A 15802-nucleotide genomic window follows, 5' to 3' on the forward strand; every position below is an offset into this window, starting at 1 on the left:
TAGAGGGAGGGGACATTGGAAAAGGGGAACCGATTACAAGGATCTACATGTGACCTCCTCCCTGGGGGACGGACAACAGAAAAGTGGGTGAAGGGAGACCTCGGACAGGGCAAGATATGACAAAATAATAATTTATAAATTATCAAGGGCTCATGAGAAGGGGGGACTTGGGGAAGGAGGAGAAAAATGAGGAGCTGATGCCAGGGGCTTAGGTGGAGAGAAAATGTTTTGAGAATGATGAGGGCAATGAATATACAAATGTGCTTTACACAATTGATGTATATATGGATTGTGATAAGCATTGTATGAGCCCCTAATAAAACAATTATAAATAAATAAATAATTTTAAAATATATAAACTAACTTAAGCCTCTGGCATCAGTGAGTTTATATTTTTGGAGAGCAAATGTTTTGAGGATGAGGTAAAAAATGTACAAATGTGCTTTACACAATTGACATATATATGGACTGTGATAAGAGGTGTATGAGCCCAAAATAAATAAAATCTAAAAAAAGAAGAAAGCAAAAAAATCATTCTAAGTTAAATTAACTCTACAACAGTGAATTTTTTTGTTTGCTTACATTTTTCGTTTGAGCAGCCTAATGAACTATGTATGAATGTAACATCCCATTAAACCTGAGTTTCTCTATCTGAATAACAAATCGATTGGATCAATTGTCAAACCATTAGAAGCAGTATTATTGGTCTGTTTTAGCAAAAATAGTTTGTCTAAACACCTAGGCATGGAGAAAGGGAATTCCCTGAGCATAAGTTATTTGGCTACTTTCTGTTCGATTTCACTATTTCAGACAAGAAACTTAGTAGTTTCTTTCATTTTAACAGTATCTGGGAGCAAAGTGCGTGTTCAATACTTATTGCCATCTAGTTAATTCAAACTCATAGCAATTCTATATAAGGTTTCCAAGTCTAGAAATCTCCCCGCAGCCCAGGGTATTGACATTTATATGACGTTTTGACATATGCAAATACTAGACATTAATTCAGAATACAGAAATCAACAATGATTCATAAAAATATGCAAGACAAAGTTCAAAATGAAATTCAAATGAGAAGCTTTCTCAGGTGCTACGATTTAGGAGGACGGCAAAATTAAGGTACAAAGTACAAGTTTCCAACTGATATGTTCTTGTCTTGTTTTTCAAGCTTGAGTTGCAACAATTATGTTTGGATTTTTTAAATACTTGCGATTATTTTTGTTATTTATCACACAATTATTTTCAAAGGGAGCCCTGGAGGCAGCTCCAGGTGCCTCAGGTAGTGTCCTGTTCGTTTGGGTACAGGTACTTGCTGCACACGTGCAAAGAGAAAGTGTTTCCAACCCTCCAGCGAGCACGTACTTAATCTTAGGGATTGCTGAAGCAGGGGAGAGTTGGTACCCTGGGTAAGTAAAAATAAAAAGATGCTCTGACTCAAATTTCAACAGGAGAACTAAAAATGAGTCAGATTTTTGTATAAGATTGTATAAGATTAAATTATACTTAAATATGGGAGTATTATGGACCAAATATAATAATAGTAATAAAAGAGTTGGTATCAGTATTTTTTAAAGTTTTATTGCTAATTCACAGGCCATATAATCCACTGGTTTAAATATATTTTTTTAAAGTTATGCATTCATCACCACAATCAATTTTAAAACTATCTTTATTCTTGTACTCAATATTGTTAGCTAACAATTCCCCCTAGCCTGAGCCTCCCCTACAAACCTAAAAAACTCTTAAACCTACAAAACTCTTAATCTAGTTACTGTCTCTATAGAGAAGAGAGCCTCATATTTCTACCATGAAGCAGCCAGTGTGTTTGAACTCCAGACTTTGAGGTTAGCAGTACAGAAGAGACAAAGGGTATGAATAGTTATCAAAAACCTGACAAGGGTTGAAAAACCAAATTTACTTCAGTCAGAGAACAGCATCATTTAACATCATTAAATGTCTCTGCATTTAAGATAAAGACTTGCCTATCTCTCAGGTGACTTACATGGCTTCTGACTACTTCCTCAGAATCAAACCCCCCAAAACCCAAACTCACTGCCCTTGAGTTGATGCTTATTCAGCGCAACTCTACAGGAACGGGTAGTACTGCCCCTCTAAGTCTGTTACTATTTATAGGAGGAGAAAGCAGCTGGTGGTTACAAACTACTGCCCTTGCTGATCACAGCGCCATAGATAACTACACCACCGCAAGGACTCCGAGCATCTTACTCAAATGTCCTGCTCACACACTGCATTTCATTTACATGTAACTTCCTTTCAGGTTCTGGAATGTCTAATCTTTTTCCCAAGGAGACTGTTTCCTTTCTGCTCTCATTTTATGTAGTTTATTCCAACTAATCTCTCTTTTTTTAAACTCAATTTGTTTTCAAGGAGCTATTTATATTTTTTCATTTATTGTTTCAATTACTTAAAACCATCATTTATAATTTGTATGAGGCATACAATACGAGTCTGTTCACTTTTCTTGGTGTTGTGCTTGTGCAAGTTATTTAAGTAAATGTTTTCATTCTACTTTAGGATTAATTTCTCACATCATCATTTAAAGTTTTTAATTTCTCTTAAACATGGAAGTTACTCATTACACTTATTTATGACAGAGAAACTTGAGAAAACTTTATGTTGTTGTTTGTTAATTTAGTATTTATCGAAATAGGTGATAAAAATAGGCACATTCTCTGCCCTATAGAGCTTGGAGCTTAGTAGAACAGCAAAGTGTTAAAACTCAACAAGTGTAGGTGAATATTATCGCAGACTATCATACACTCTAAAGAGAAAAGTAAGGGAAAAGTTATACTACTGTCAATGGTGCGGACTTGGAAGAGCTCTCTGCAGAAAGGACCCTAGGGTGAGCGCAGGCAATCACTAGAAAGGTGCAAATAGAAAGCGAGAATGTTTCAGCAACCAGGCTACACATGAATGAGAGCCCTGAGGAACCGAACAAGCCCAGCTGAAACAAAACAGATATGTGCACACCCATGTTTATAGCAGCAACTTCCATCACAGCAAAAACGGAGAAACAATCAGAAACCAGCCAAACTGAGACACACACACACTGGAATATGCTGCCTCCCTAAAACAATGATGAGTCTAACACCTTATGACCTGAGCAACATTAGAGGACCCGATGCTCGTCAAAGTTAGTCAGTCTCACAAACATTCCATGGCTTTATTAGAAATGGGGGTGGTTTTCACAGTCAAGGAAACGACTTTTAAGACTTTAAGGAGGAGGCCAGGGGTGGTGGGAAAGTGGAAAGAGGAGGGGCAGGGAGGTGAGGAGGGAGGGTGGGTGGGAAAAGACAAAAAAGAAAAAGCCGCAACACGCGAAAGGGGAGGAGCTTATGGAACACTGTTGTGATGTGATGGGCTGTGCTACGATGGGTTATACACCGCAGAGAAAAGGGAATCGTGAATGGAATAAAAATAAAATTTAAAACGGGGAGGGTTTACAGGCTTAAAAATCCTCCAGATTCCTACCTAAACACTGGTATGTGTGTTATAAAAGGAGGAAAGGTTGAATGGAAATTTATTTAAGTCCTTGTGTGATCCAAACAAACAAAATGGAGACAGGGAGAGAGAGAGAGAGAGAGACCAACTGTGTGGAAAAGTACAAGAAACACCTCAAACCTTGAGAGTCCCAAAGCGTACTGGTTAGATAGACGGTCTGAGAGTTTGGACCACAAGCTGCCTCTCCTGTAGGTTAACTACCTACCTGAGTAAAGTCTATAAAGGGAAAACATGCTTACAGAGATCCCAAACTGACAGAAAAACAAACTACTTTCTCAGATCTCAGAGGGGTCCCGTAATTAAAAATCTATGAAAAATGAGGAATTTTATTTTCTCGTTTTTTGGCAAGTACTCAAACACACAGTAAAAAAAGGCAACATGAGCCCAAACCAGAAGAAACAATATGGAAATAAACTGACAAGACTTCACCTAATACAATGATCAGACATAAGTATAAAATAAATACTCTTATCAGTATTTTTGAATTTTAAAATGTTAGTAAGAAATTATGACTAAACAGATCTGAAAAGGACTCAAATAAAGCTTCTAAAAATATAGATTAAAATGTTGTGACGAGGTTTTAATAGATTAGTCATTGCTAATAAGAGACCGAGTGGGTAAGAACATAAATCCAAGGAAGCAAATCAACTAAGAATCAAAAATGTATCTAAATAACTTTTTGATATGTTCCAGTACCCCGACTAGAGCTCACTACCACACTGACGTGGGTACGTGCCTTCCAACCGAGTCTCCCCAAGAGTCCCTTCTTTTGATTAAGAAACAAGACAAACCAAAACACCCTGGAGTTTTTCCTGGCTCAGTCACTGGCGCTGGTTGCAAATCAGACATAAAAAACGTCTTGGAAGGCAGGTGAGTTCCTTCCACAGGACACTAACTGTTCTCTGAGCACGCCCTCAGTTCTTCTTTGATTGCAGCATTTCAAGTGAGGGGCAGGAGCTTTAACCAGGGGCTATGCCAGCCTAAGCCAGCGCGCGCTTTAACCAGGGGCTATGCCAGCCTAAGCCAGCGCGCGCTTTAACCAGAGGCTATGCCAGCCTAAGCCAGCGCGCGCTTTAACCAGGGGGCTATGCCAGCCTAAGCCAGCGCGCCAGGAAACATCAGCCCTGCGTCTGTAGGTATAGCCTGCTTGTCAGCAGAACCCGTGGCAGGGGCCACCGAAGCGGTAGCATCCGGAGTACAACATTGTTTCCCGCTGTTCTCCTGGGGCCAAGGTATCCATTAAAGAGCTGGCACCGTTTCCAGAAGCACATTAAAAATGGTCTTTAATGAATACAGTCTCTCTTCCTTCCACATATGGATTATATTGCTGCAATTGGTCAATCATGCCTACTGTGTTCTCTGGGTCCCCACGCTTGTGACCGAGCAAGCCTGTTTGTTGTAGTAACATTTTCACTTGCTGAGATAGGGTGGGGTAGAATTCAGACTGAGAACGCACTTTCCAGAGGCTCTTAGCTCCTTTTGAGTTTTATGTTTGGAATCTGAATGTTTGAACTCAATATCCAAGCTGTTTGAAACTCAAAGGTTCATTGCTTGGCTCCAGGGAAATATGGGTCTCCGCTGGCCAGCATGATGGATTGCTTTTGCTTATGCCCTTCTCAGGCCTTTGGAAGTATTAGGGATTAAAAATCAAGAGAGCCCAGGAGAAATCAGAAATTCTAACTATAGGTTTGCAGCAGGTGAGATGAATGAAGAAACCAGAATATAAGATAAAAAAATGCATCATTCATTAAGGCAGCTTCCTGATCTCTTTAATCATAACTGTCATCTGACTGCCTATTGTCTATATATTTGGCCACCGGGGTAAAGCTGCAAACAATCATATGAACTTTATGATTCTCAGTACAGCATCCTATGTATAATGTTTTTATGAATTCTGTGACCTTGAACAAGTTACAAGCTCTACTTGCTTCATTTTCTTCATGAGTAAATACAAATAACACTGCTTATTTACAGTTCACGGAGCGAGCCCTGGTGGCATAGTAGATTTTCTACTTCCATAAAGAGTTCGTCTCAGAAATTCATGGGGCGGGGGTGCGGGACAGGCAGTTCTACCGTGTTCTCTAGCATCACTATTAGTTGGCATCAACTCAATGGTAGTTTCTTTGTTACTTGTGGTAAAGGGGAATGACTTTTAAAAGGTGTAATGAGACCAGGAGTAGGTGATATGGAATAAAAGACACAACTGAGTGGAACGCAGGAACTCTTATCACTGCATATACCAAATTTTAATTAAATATATATCCTGCTAAGTCTATTCTATCATAAAACTACTGAGAATGAGGACTCTATTTATATTTAAATTCCCAGCACCTTTAGTATTATCTGACATAAAATAGGCCCATTAGGAACATGGTAAAGAAGTCACGGAAATGAGGAATTAAGATGAGAATGTTAGCATCAATGTTCCCTTACATTCTATCATTTAAAGGAGACATGTATATAATTGTCCCATTCTCCATTTGTTCATTACAGAGTATACATTCTTGATCTTAAGAGCAAAAGACACTTCTCATTTCTCCATTTTGTGTGTATGTTTGTGATGTTCACTGGCCATATCAGAGTTGAGCTTAGGATGCTGTTCCTATCACTGATGATTCCAGTGGTACAGATGGGTTTAAAATTCTGTTGGAAGCATTTCACAGAGAATATGCACTTAAATCAGCATGCACAAGCAGTTTCCTTTCCTGCACCTCATCATTTATATCATAGTCCATGAATATGTGCATTATGAAAAGACCTTTAGTCCTTAGTTCATCAGGTTGTATGTGCTTACATAACTACCCCCGCTCTTGTCACAGGAATTACATTAGTTGACATGTTTGAGAGAAAAGATCCAGATCAAGGCAAGTATACATCATACACTTTATATTACTTTTAAAGTGGATAACTACCACTTCCACTCTATAGATTAAAGATGAAACCACCAAGCATGTATATAAATATAAATATATACACGTTTAAACATACACTGAAAGAGATATATTATGATTTTATCAACAAATTTATTTCCTACACAAGTTTTACGTAAGCTAACAATTTGTTCATGGACTCTGATTGTAATTCAGCGACACAAGGTGACTCAACTCCTGTAGGACACTGCTGGTGCTCGGGCCATCGAGTTGGTTCTGTGCACAACAGAACAAAGCACTGCATGGTCCGGAGTCGCCCTCACAATCGTCCCATGCCTGAGCCCACTGTTGTAGCCACTGCGTCAGTGCATCTCGTTGAGGCTCTTCCTATCCCCTTTGCTGCTTTTCTCCTGGGTTCGGTCTCAAAGCAGGACATTAGGCCAGATAAAAAACCAGTTTGGAAATAAAAATGTGGCCAAGGTTGAGCTCAGTCTTTCTGAGGGCATGGGCATCTACGTACATGTGTAATTTGAAGTGTCCTGAAAGATCACCTTTCCAAAAGTGCTTTCCCTCCAGAACTGACACTATGTCAGAATTCTTCAGCACATTTGCTTCACCATTTAGGACCTTTAAATGTATATAGTATAGCTATGAATAATACCAATTTTTTGTGTTAAAAAACTACTAATTTAATAACAATTACAGATTTTAAAGAGACTTCGCAACAAATGTAAACATTAATTCTTGGGAAAATCTTGAAATGTTAATGCAAGAACCTCAAAGCAACCAAGTACTTAATATTGTTATTAAATTTTATGTGAAGAACTGGCCGAGAGCAGAGCGGCCCGTTATTGTGCAACGACAGTCCTTCCGTGGAGTGCTGACAATCTAGCACTTGTTCCTCGTCCTCACAGAAAGTGACCTCACCCACACCTATGCAGCGCTGCTTAGGGTTCAGATGACTAAACAGTGTCATTCCAATCCATAGTATTCTACGCCAGACTGATTTGTGCTCATGCCTATTAGGGCAACATGATTAATTATGGATTATTGACTTCACAGAGTATTAACTTAAATGTTCACACCAGCAAGATATAGATATAGATAGAAAGCTAGATAGATAGATAGATAGATAGGTAGATAGATATATGATAGACAGACAGACACTCGTGTATAAGCTGAGTTTTTCAGTACATTTTTAATGCAGTTTTTGTGGTAAAATTAGGTGCCTCGGCTGATATTCAGGTATATATGGTGTGTGTGTGTGTGTGTGTGTGTGTTACGAATGGGCGGGAGACTTTCATATAAGTGTGGTAGAATTTTTTTTTTTTGTAAACAACAATTAAGGGTAGAGCTAAAAATATATCTACAAAATCATAGAAACCTTTATTACTTAAAACTATCATTATGTGAAGATACTGCTTCTCAACATATCCTCCATCAAATTCTAGACATCCCTGAAGGTGCTGTTTCCGTGTTTCTTACCCTTCTCCCAAGAGTTCTACAGTCTTTGATTCTTACCAGGTCAAAATGGAAGTTCAAGCATCTTCAAAAGTCTCAAAACCTGTTTCTTTAAAATGTTCTTTGAGTTTTAGGAACACCAGGCAGTCTGAGCGGGCAAAGTCAGGGCCACAGTGTGGACAGAGTGCGTTTTCCTATGAAGTTACTGTAGGACAGCCCGTGCTACCCATACCAATGATGGAAAACAATCCATTGGTGCAACTTTCCAAGCCTCTTTTTCACCAATGCAGTTTTCCAGTTTTCTAAAATTTCATCCTGATCTCTCTGCCTTGAGTTTAACTGGCCCAGATCTCCTCGACAGCCACTGTTTGGGCAGATTTACTTTATTTTTTTTTATTTTTATTGAAGCTCCTTATGTACATTACTGAGAAAGTTTGTCTGGTCAGAGAGCTATGCTTACATAATTTAAAAAAATAAACTGGTGCATATGAACTGGAAACCTATGAGTGAGAACCCTACTTTTTTACTAATCCCATATATTTTCTTTCAGCTTCTGAAACACTGTATCATATAACATTTTTGAAAACTTATTATTTCTCTATTATTACAAAAAAACCATGGTACAAGCATGATAGAAATGAGAACGGAAACTGACTGCTTTCTTAGTGAATTTGAACCAGGTTACCAAGTCTATTTTTTCAAGAGAAGCTGGACATCTGGACTTTCAATATTCTGATTTTTAAGTATAGATATACTATTTAAAAATACAGTACAGGGCAATCAAAATAGATCTGGGACCATCATCAGTCCATGAACTGCCTCTTTTAAACTCTGCTCTAGAGGGATGTTTTAGATCATTTGGACAATGACTAAATCTAATTTCATGGTTCAGAGACAACTATCCACCTCAATCGTGACTGGAAATAGACACCCCCTAATTCTCTCATTCCGTGGTTCTGTTTAGGCTGACCTGGATTTCTGCTCTCTTGCTCTAGTTTTTCCAGAATCCTGCAGAGTCCACTAACAATCTCCTTAAACACCGACAAGTACACGAAAATTAGGTTATGTTTTCCATGGTAACTTTTCCATCAGAAAGTTCCCCTCTATCATTCTGATACCTTTAATACATGCTATGCCATCTTAGAAGGTATGTCCATCTTTTCATGTGATTGCCCTTGGAAACAGCACCCTTCTTGCCTTGGTTGACTTCATAAAGAAAACAATTTAAACTGGAGTATAAGTAATGTTTACACTTCAATATTATACTTTATAGCAAAAGTAATTCATTCATAAATCTAAGGAACTTCATAAGAACACAGCTTATATATACAATGAGACACAAGTGTACCATTTAGTTTTCAAATCAATAATTGAAATTTCCATACAAGAAGGAGCCCCAGTAGAGCAGTAGTTGAGCACGTGGCTGTTAACTAAAAAAGCCACCAGCATCTCTGAGGTAGAAGATGTGATCGTCTATAAGGATTACAGTGAAGAAAACTTACAGCTAACAGTTCTGGTGACATATAAGGCCACTATGAGTCAGAGCAAGAATGACAATGAGTTTGACTTTACTTTCATCTTTATGAATTAACACTTTACTGCTGTGGGGTTTTTCTTAACCGTTTTTTAGGGGCTCACACAGCTCTTATCACAATCCATACATACATCAATTGTGTAAAGCACATTTGTACATTCATTGCCCTCATCATTCTCAAAACATTTTCTCTCCACTTAAGCCTCAGCATTAGGTCCTCATTCACCCCCCTCTCCCCGCTCCCCCCTCCCTCTTGAGCCCTTGATAATTTATAAATTGCTATTTTGTCATATCTTGCCCTGTCCGACGTCTCCCTTCACCCACTTTCCTGTTGCCCGTCCCCCAGGGAGGAAGTCACATACAGTTCCCTTTGAGTTGGCTCCTAAATCACAGACACCCTGTGTACATGGGACTGAACCACCGTTACACGCAGGGCTTTAATTGGCTAACTTTCAGAAGTAGGTCTTTCTTCATAGTCATAGTCTAGACAGTCTACTGAAACCTGCTGAGCATCATTGCCTGCCCCCCAATACACACACACGTCTCCCCTACTACGTGAGTGGTGGCTACATATAAGGTGCAAGGATTAAACCGAGGTCATTAACCTAGGTTGACACATTAAACCACATGCGGCCCACTAAGGACATTTATCCGGCCCGCCGGGTGTTTTTGCCCCATTTGCTTTTTACTTCAAAATAAGATATGTGCACTGTGCATAGGAATTTGTTCATAAGTTTTCTTTAACTATAGTCATGGGCCTGAGGGACAGTGAACTGGCCCACTGTTTAAAAAGCTTGAGGACCCCTGCGTTAAACCTTTCAAAGCGACCAGCAGCTCTAAGAAAGAAAAATCTAATAGTCTGGTTCTATAAAGATTACAGGATTAGAAATCCTATGGATTTAAAGCAAGAGAGCTACCACTGACTCACCAATGCCTCAAAATAACATTGTTGCTTTGTGCTATCAAATCAAACCCTACCCAGAACAACGGGAGATGACAGAATAAAAACCCTGGGGTTCCTAGGCTGTAATCTCTATGGGAGCAGATCACTAGGTCTTTTCTCCCATGGAGTCCCTAGTGGGTTTGAACTGTAGACTTTCAGCTTAGCAGTCAATCACTCACATCAAGGCTCTACAAAATAACACACGTTTTATAAATCTTAGCGTTCTGATTTGTGGCCTCAACTATAAAATTACCTTTAATCTAGTCATTTTACATAATAATCCCTGATACTTAAAAATAGCATTCAAGTGTACAAAGGTTGCTATCCAAATATTTATCATTACTTACGATAAAAGACAGGAAAAAAGTTATATTCTCTATAGGAAATAACAAACATGACTTCCAATATCCTAGGAAAAACATAAAACTATTTTGTAAAGCACAATATCAGGATGTAGAGAGCTAAAGCTTAGCATTATAGTCATATTGTTCAAAGAATCATCTCAATTCAATTTATCCTCAAATGAAATTGTCCAATTAATGCAGAGAGGACCATTGGGCCCACCCCACCATGAGACCGATGCCCCCTTACTGACTGACCCACAGCACTGGATTCACAATGTGGAAATTTCGCCTGGTCTGACTCCGCACACCAGGGCAAAAGATGAAGAGAGTGTCATAGAGCAGCAAGGAGAGCAAAGAAATGACATTTCCGAGGAATCCCCAATAGACTTCAGCCTCTAGTCGCAGGGCCTGGCACCTCATCAGACCCATTCGGAAAACACTCAAAGGGGTCAGCAGTAAGGCCTGGAATTTTTTTTTTCCTTTTTCTTGTCTATGTCTATCTATATAAGTTAGGCGGGATAAATAATCCTGAGGAGAAAACAATGGGACCAACAGGTCTAGGGAACATATGAGAGGAGGTGGTCGGGGAAGGGAAGGGGATCCAACAAACTCGGGGACAAGGGAACAACAAGAGATCTAAAATGGATGATGAGGAAGACGTAGAATGCCTGGTTGGGCTGGACAAGCACAATGTAGGCAAGAGGAAGAACAGAGAGAGCTGAACGAAGGTTGAACATGACAGTGGGATAGGAGTAAAGCAAATGGAAATAGAGGAAAGAATTAGGAGGAAAAAGATGTTTATAGAGGTGTAAAACATATGCACGTACATATGTAAATACATTAATATACAATGATAGGGATATATATCTACACATATGTTTACATGCTAAATAGTAAGGTATCACATGGATAGTGAGCCTCTCCTCAAGCAAGAGCTCCTTGTTCTAATAACCTGGCATTCTGTGATGCTCACCTTCCTGACACGATTGCTGAAGACAAAGTGGGTGCGTAAGGAAATGTGGTGAGAACAGCTGATGGTGCCAGGTATTACACGATATAGCGTCTGGAATCTTAAAGTCTTGAAGTTAAACAAGCAGCCACCTGGCAGGAAAGCAACAAAGCCTACATAGAAGAAGCACATCAGCCTCTGTGATCACAAAGTGTCGAGATCAAGAATCAGGCATCAGAAGACCAAAAATAAACTATCATATCGATGTGAAGAAGGAGAGTTACAGTGGAAAAAAGCACATCTGTAGGTATTAGGACATTCCCTCACAGAAGGGTCACAAGGAAGGAACAAGTCAGCTAGGGTGCTGAAGTATTGCACTGATGAAACACAATATTCCTCTAATGCTGTCTCCCCACCCAACCCCCCACCATTATCATGACCCAGTTCTATCTTACAAATCTGGCTAGATCAGAGTATGTACATTAGTACAGATAAGAGCTCTTGACACGCAGAATCCAGTACAGATAAACCCCTCAGAAACAATATGGGAATAGCAATACCATGAGGGTAGAGGGGAAAGAAGGAGCAAGGGGGGAACTGATGGCAATGATCAACGTATAACCACCACCCGTCCACCGCACTGAGTGGGATGAATAACAGAAACGTGGGTAAAGGAGATAGAAGGTTCTAGATATGAAAATAACAACAATTTATCAAGGGTTCACAAGGGTGGGAGGGTGGGAAAGGTAGGGGAAAAAGAGGAGCTGATACCAAGAGCTCAAGTAGAAAGAAAATGCTTTGAAAATGATGATGGTAACATATGCACAACTGTGATTGATACAATTTGTGTATAGATTGTTATGAGCTGTAAGAGCCCCCAATAAAATGATAAAAAAGTAATTAACACCCACCCCCCAAAACAGTCACTCTTCTTTATAATTACTTAAAAACCTTTCATCATGGAAAGCATAATGCCTACTTTTTAAAATATTACATTTCCCCAAAGTATATTACACATCACTATGTACTAATTTTATTAACATCATTTTTTTCTGTGCAGTGATAAATATGTTGTTTAAATGTTTTTTTGTCTAACTGGCTCATACTGCAATGAATGTACATAATAGTACATTATGTACGGATATATAATAGGAAGCTTCTGAATAATGTCTTTTTCCCATAAAGTAAAACCTCTCATAGAAGCAAGATACACAGCCCAAAGCATTCATTATTTACGATGCTTGCAAGAACAGTACATGGGGTTCAATAGGGCAACAGTATGACAAATTAGGACAGAACTTTAGTGGTAGATGTTGGCTCAACGTGAAGAAGACTTTAAATATTAAAGTTATCTAATAAGGAAATAGTCTTCCTAGGAAGGTAGTAAGATCCCAGTCATGGAAGGTATTTGGAGACGTCTAGTGCTGATAAAGAAATTTAAAAACAAAATAGGAAAACAATCAAAATAATTTCCAAGTCCCCATCTAAAACAAGATGTTAATATTTGGCAATTTTAGAAATGTTAATACAATATTTACTTAACCTGCAGACAATTTATCTAAATATATACATATATTTGTGTATATTAGGAGCTTTTATGTGCCCTGTAGGGAGCACTGTTGACAGAGTGGATTAGAAATCAGGCTGCTAACCACAAGATCAGCAGTTCAAAACCACTAATTGTTCCACAGGAGAAAGAGAGGCTTTCTACTCCGATAAAGATTTACCATCTCAGAAACCCACAGGAATGGTTCTACTGTCCTACACGGTCACTGTAAGTCAGAATCCTCTCAATGGCATTGAGTTCGGTTGTTAGTTTTGGAGAAGGGACAAAAAACAAATTATTTCCTGACCTCAATGAGCTTCCTAGTCCATTGAAGAAGGCTTGCAAATAATAATGGACAGATGGGAAATCGTGTCCCCTGGGTTCTATGAGAAGGCTTCAAAAAGGTCTTGGAAAAGTTTCATTACATTTTTTAAAACATACCTTTTAATTGCATTCAATTTTTAAGTCCCCTCTTATAAGAGTATGAGGCGTTGCAGGATTATTGCAGCCCCATATCTGCAGCACCAGGAGAGTGTAGAATGCCCTCGTCTCTCCATTCCCACCCTCACAGACAAAGGTGCACGTTAAAAGAAATTTGCAATGTGATATTTCTTAAGAGTATAATAGTCATGTTGGCAAAAACTTAATTTTTTGCATTTATTTTACCATTCCAAGTTGATTACCTCCTAACAACTCTATATAGATTAACAAGAACAGAAAATCCCAACTTCCTCTCAAAGAGTGACTGTGGATTTAACCACTGACCTGGCAGTTAGCAGTCCAATGCTTACTGGACAAAACCATCAGAATGTCTTAGATACAGAAAGGGAGAAATTACTAATGTCCCTGAAATTCCTGCTTAATTTTGTCATTCACTGTGATGGTTAAGTTTGTGTGTCAACTTAACTAGGTTCTCATGCCCAAAAGGTGTCTGTTAGCACAGTGGCTAAGTATTAGGCTGCTGAGCAAAAGGCTAGTGGTTCATTGAAATCTATCCAGTGTTCCACAGGAGGAAGAAGTAGCAGTGCACTTCTGTACAGATCGCAGCCTTGGGAACGAGTGCGGCACTTCTGCTCTGAGCAGGAATCGACTCAGCGACAAGGCCAATGTTTTCTGAGGGTTTATGGTGTCCAAACACTAGGTTTCGGTGTGACGATAATAAACATAATACATATAGATGACAAATTGACTTTAAGTAAAGATTATATCCTAGATCATTTAAGTGGGCCTTATCCAATCCATTGTACGATATTAAGAGCAAAACCAAAGGTGTCCCAGAGAAGAAATAACTTGCCTCAGTGTTATCAATGGAACGGCTCCTCAGAGCTTCCAGACGGCTTTCTGCACTATGGATTTCAGTTTCCAGTCCCCACACTCCTATGAGACAATTCCTTAAAATAAACGTTTTTCTAGAGAACTCTGACTAGTACAGTCATTTTATTTTCACCGCTGGACATGGAGCCATGAAACAAAGTCTTGAGTTTAGCCATAATCAAGAGGGACTCGGTAATTATAGTGAACCACACCCTAACTTGGATCTTAAAATGGCAAAGTAGAATCTCCAAGAATCCTATCCAGGTTTCTTTTCATTTTCATCTAAAAACGACTCTAAAGTTAAGTGCTGCAGAGTGTTTCCCATTTTTAAGCTACAGGATGACGCATGTAATCTTCCACTGCTAGCAATAAAGTAGCCTGGTCAACCAGATTTCTAAGTCAACTTCCTAATTTCCTATTACCATTTGTTCTTTTCCATTGGCTGCACAATCATATTCAACACTACTGAGCCAACTCGAGCTCACTGGCTGTGCACCTGTGTTGCAGCAGGCTGATGCAGCTTTCCGAGTCCAGGGAGCAGCTGGAGGCTTCCTCTCCCTGACTTTTTCCGTCAGCAGACTAGTGCTTAACTTCTTCACCACCAGGAATGCCTTCTGCATCCGCATACTGAATAAACATCTTGAAGATGCAGGCAATACTGTTAAATCTTTAATAAACTACCTGTATAAAAGGTCTTTTTAAAGTTCATGGAAAATTGTGTAAAAATTATCTATGAATTTTAAAACTATGTTTTGCACCAAAATAAACTAATACGAATTTAATATAGGAGCCCTGGTGGCACAGTGAGTTAAGTGCTGCGCTAGCAAACACACCCACAATTGGCTGCACTGAAGAAAGATGAGCTTGATTTATACCCTCGGAAACCACCGGGAGCAGTTCTCCTCTGTTCTTAGTCACTGTGAGTCTCAATGCTCTCTATGGCAATGCACCTTGGGGAAGGAGGGGACGGTAGCAGAGCGTGTCTCACAGGATCTAGTTCGAGGCATAAAGAAATAAGACACAAGCTTGAAAATATCCACTGCCAGAGCACCATGAATTATCCATCAATTGTAACAAGAAAAATATCAACCTTAAGGGGGAGCTTTTGTGGTTGGAAGAACTGTGAAGCATTTATAGGGGCAGCACCCCAAAGGACTCAGCAGTTTACAAAGGTGTAATCTATTTTTTTTAAGAAGGGACAAGGCGATAACAATGACGTTCTCAGTGGAAGTCCATTCACATCAATTTTCAAAGAACCATTCATCTCGATCATTCCCCAAGTGAAGAAAACCAATGATTAATAGCAAAAATAAGAGCCAATA

Source organism: Echinops telfairi, unplaced genomic scaffold, assembly GCF_000313985.2.
Source record: "Echinops telfairi isolate 266 unplaced genomic scaffold, ASM31398v2 ScPeMD7_7468;HRSCAF=8506_0, whole genome shotgun sequence".
NCBI classification, from domain to species: Eukaryota; Metazoa; Chordata; class Mammalia; order Afrosoricida; family Tenrecidae; genus Echinops; species Echinops telfairi.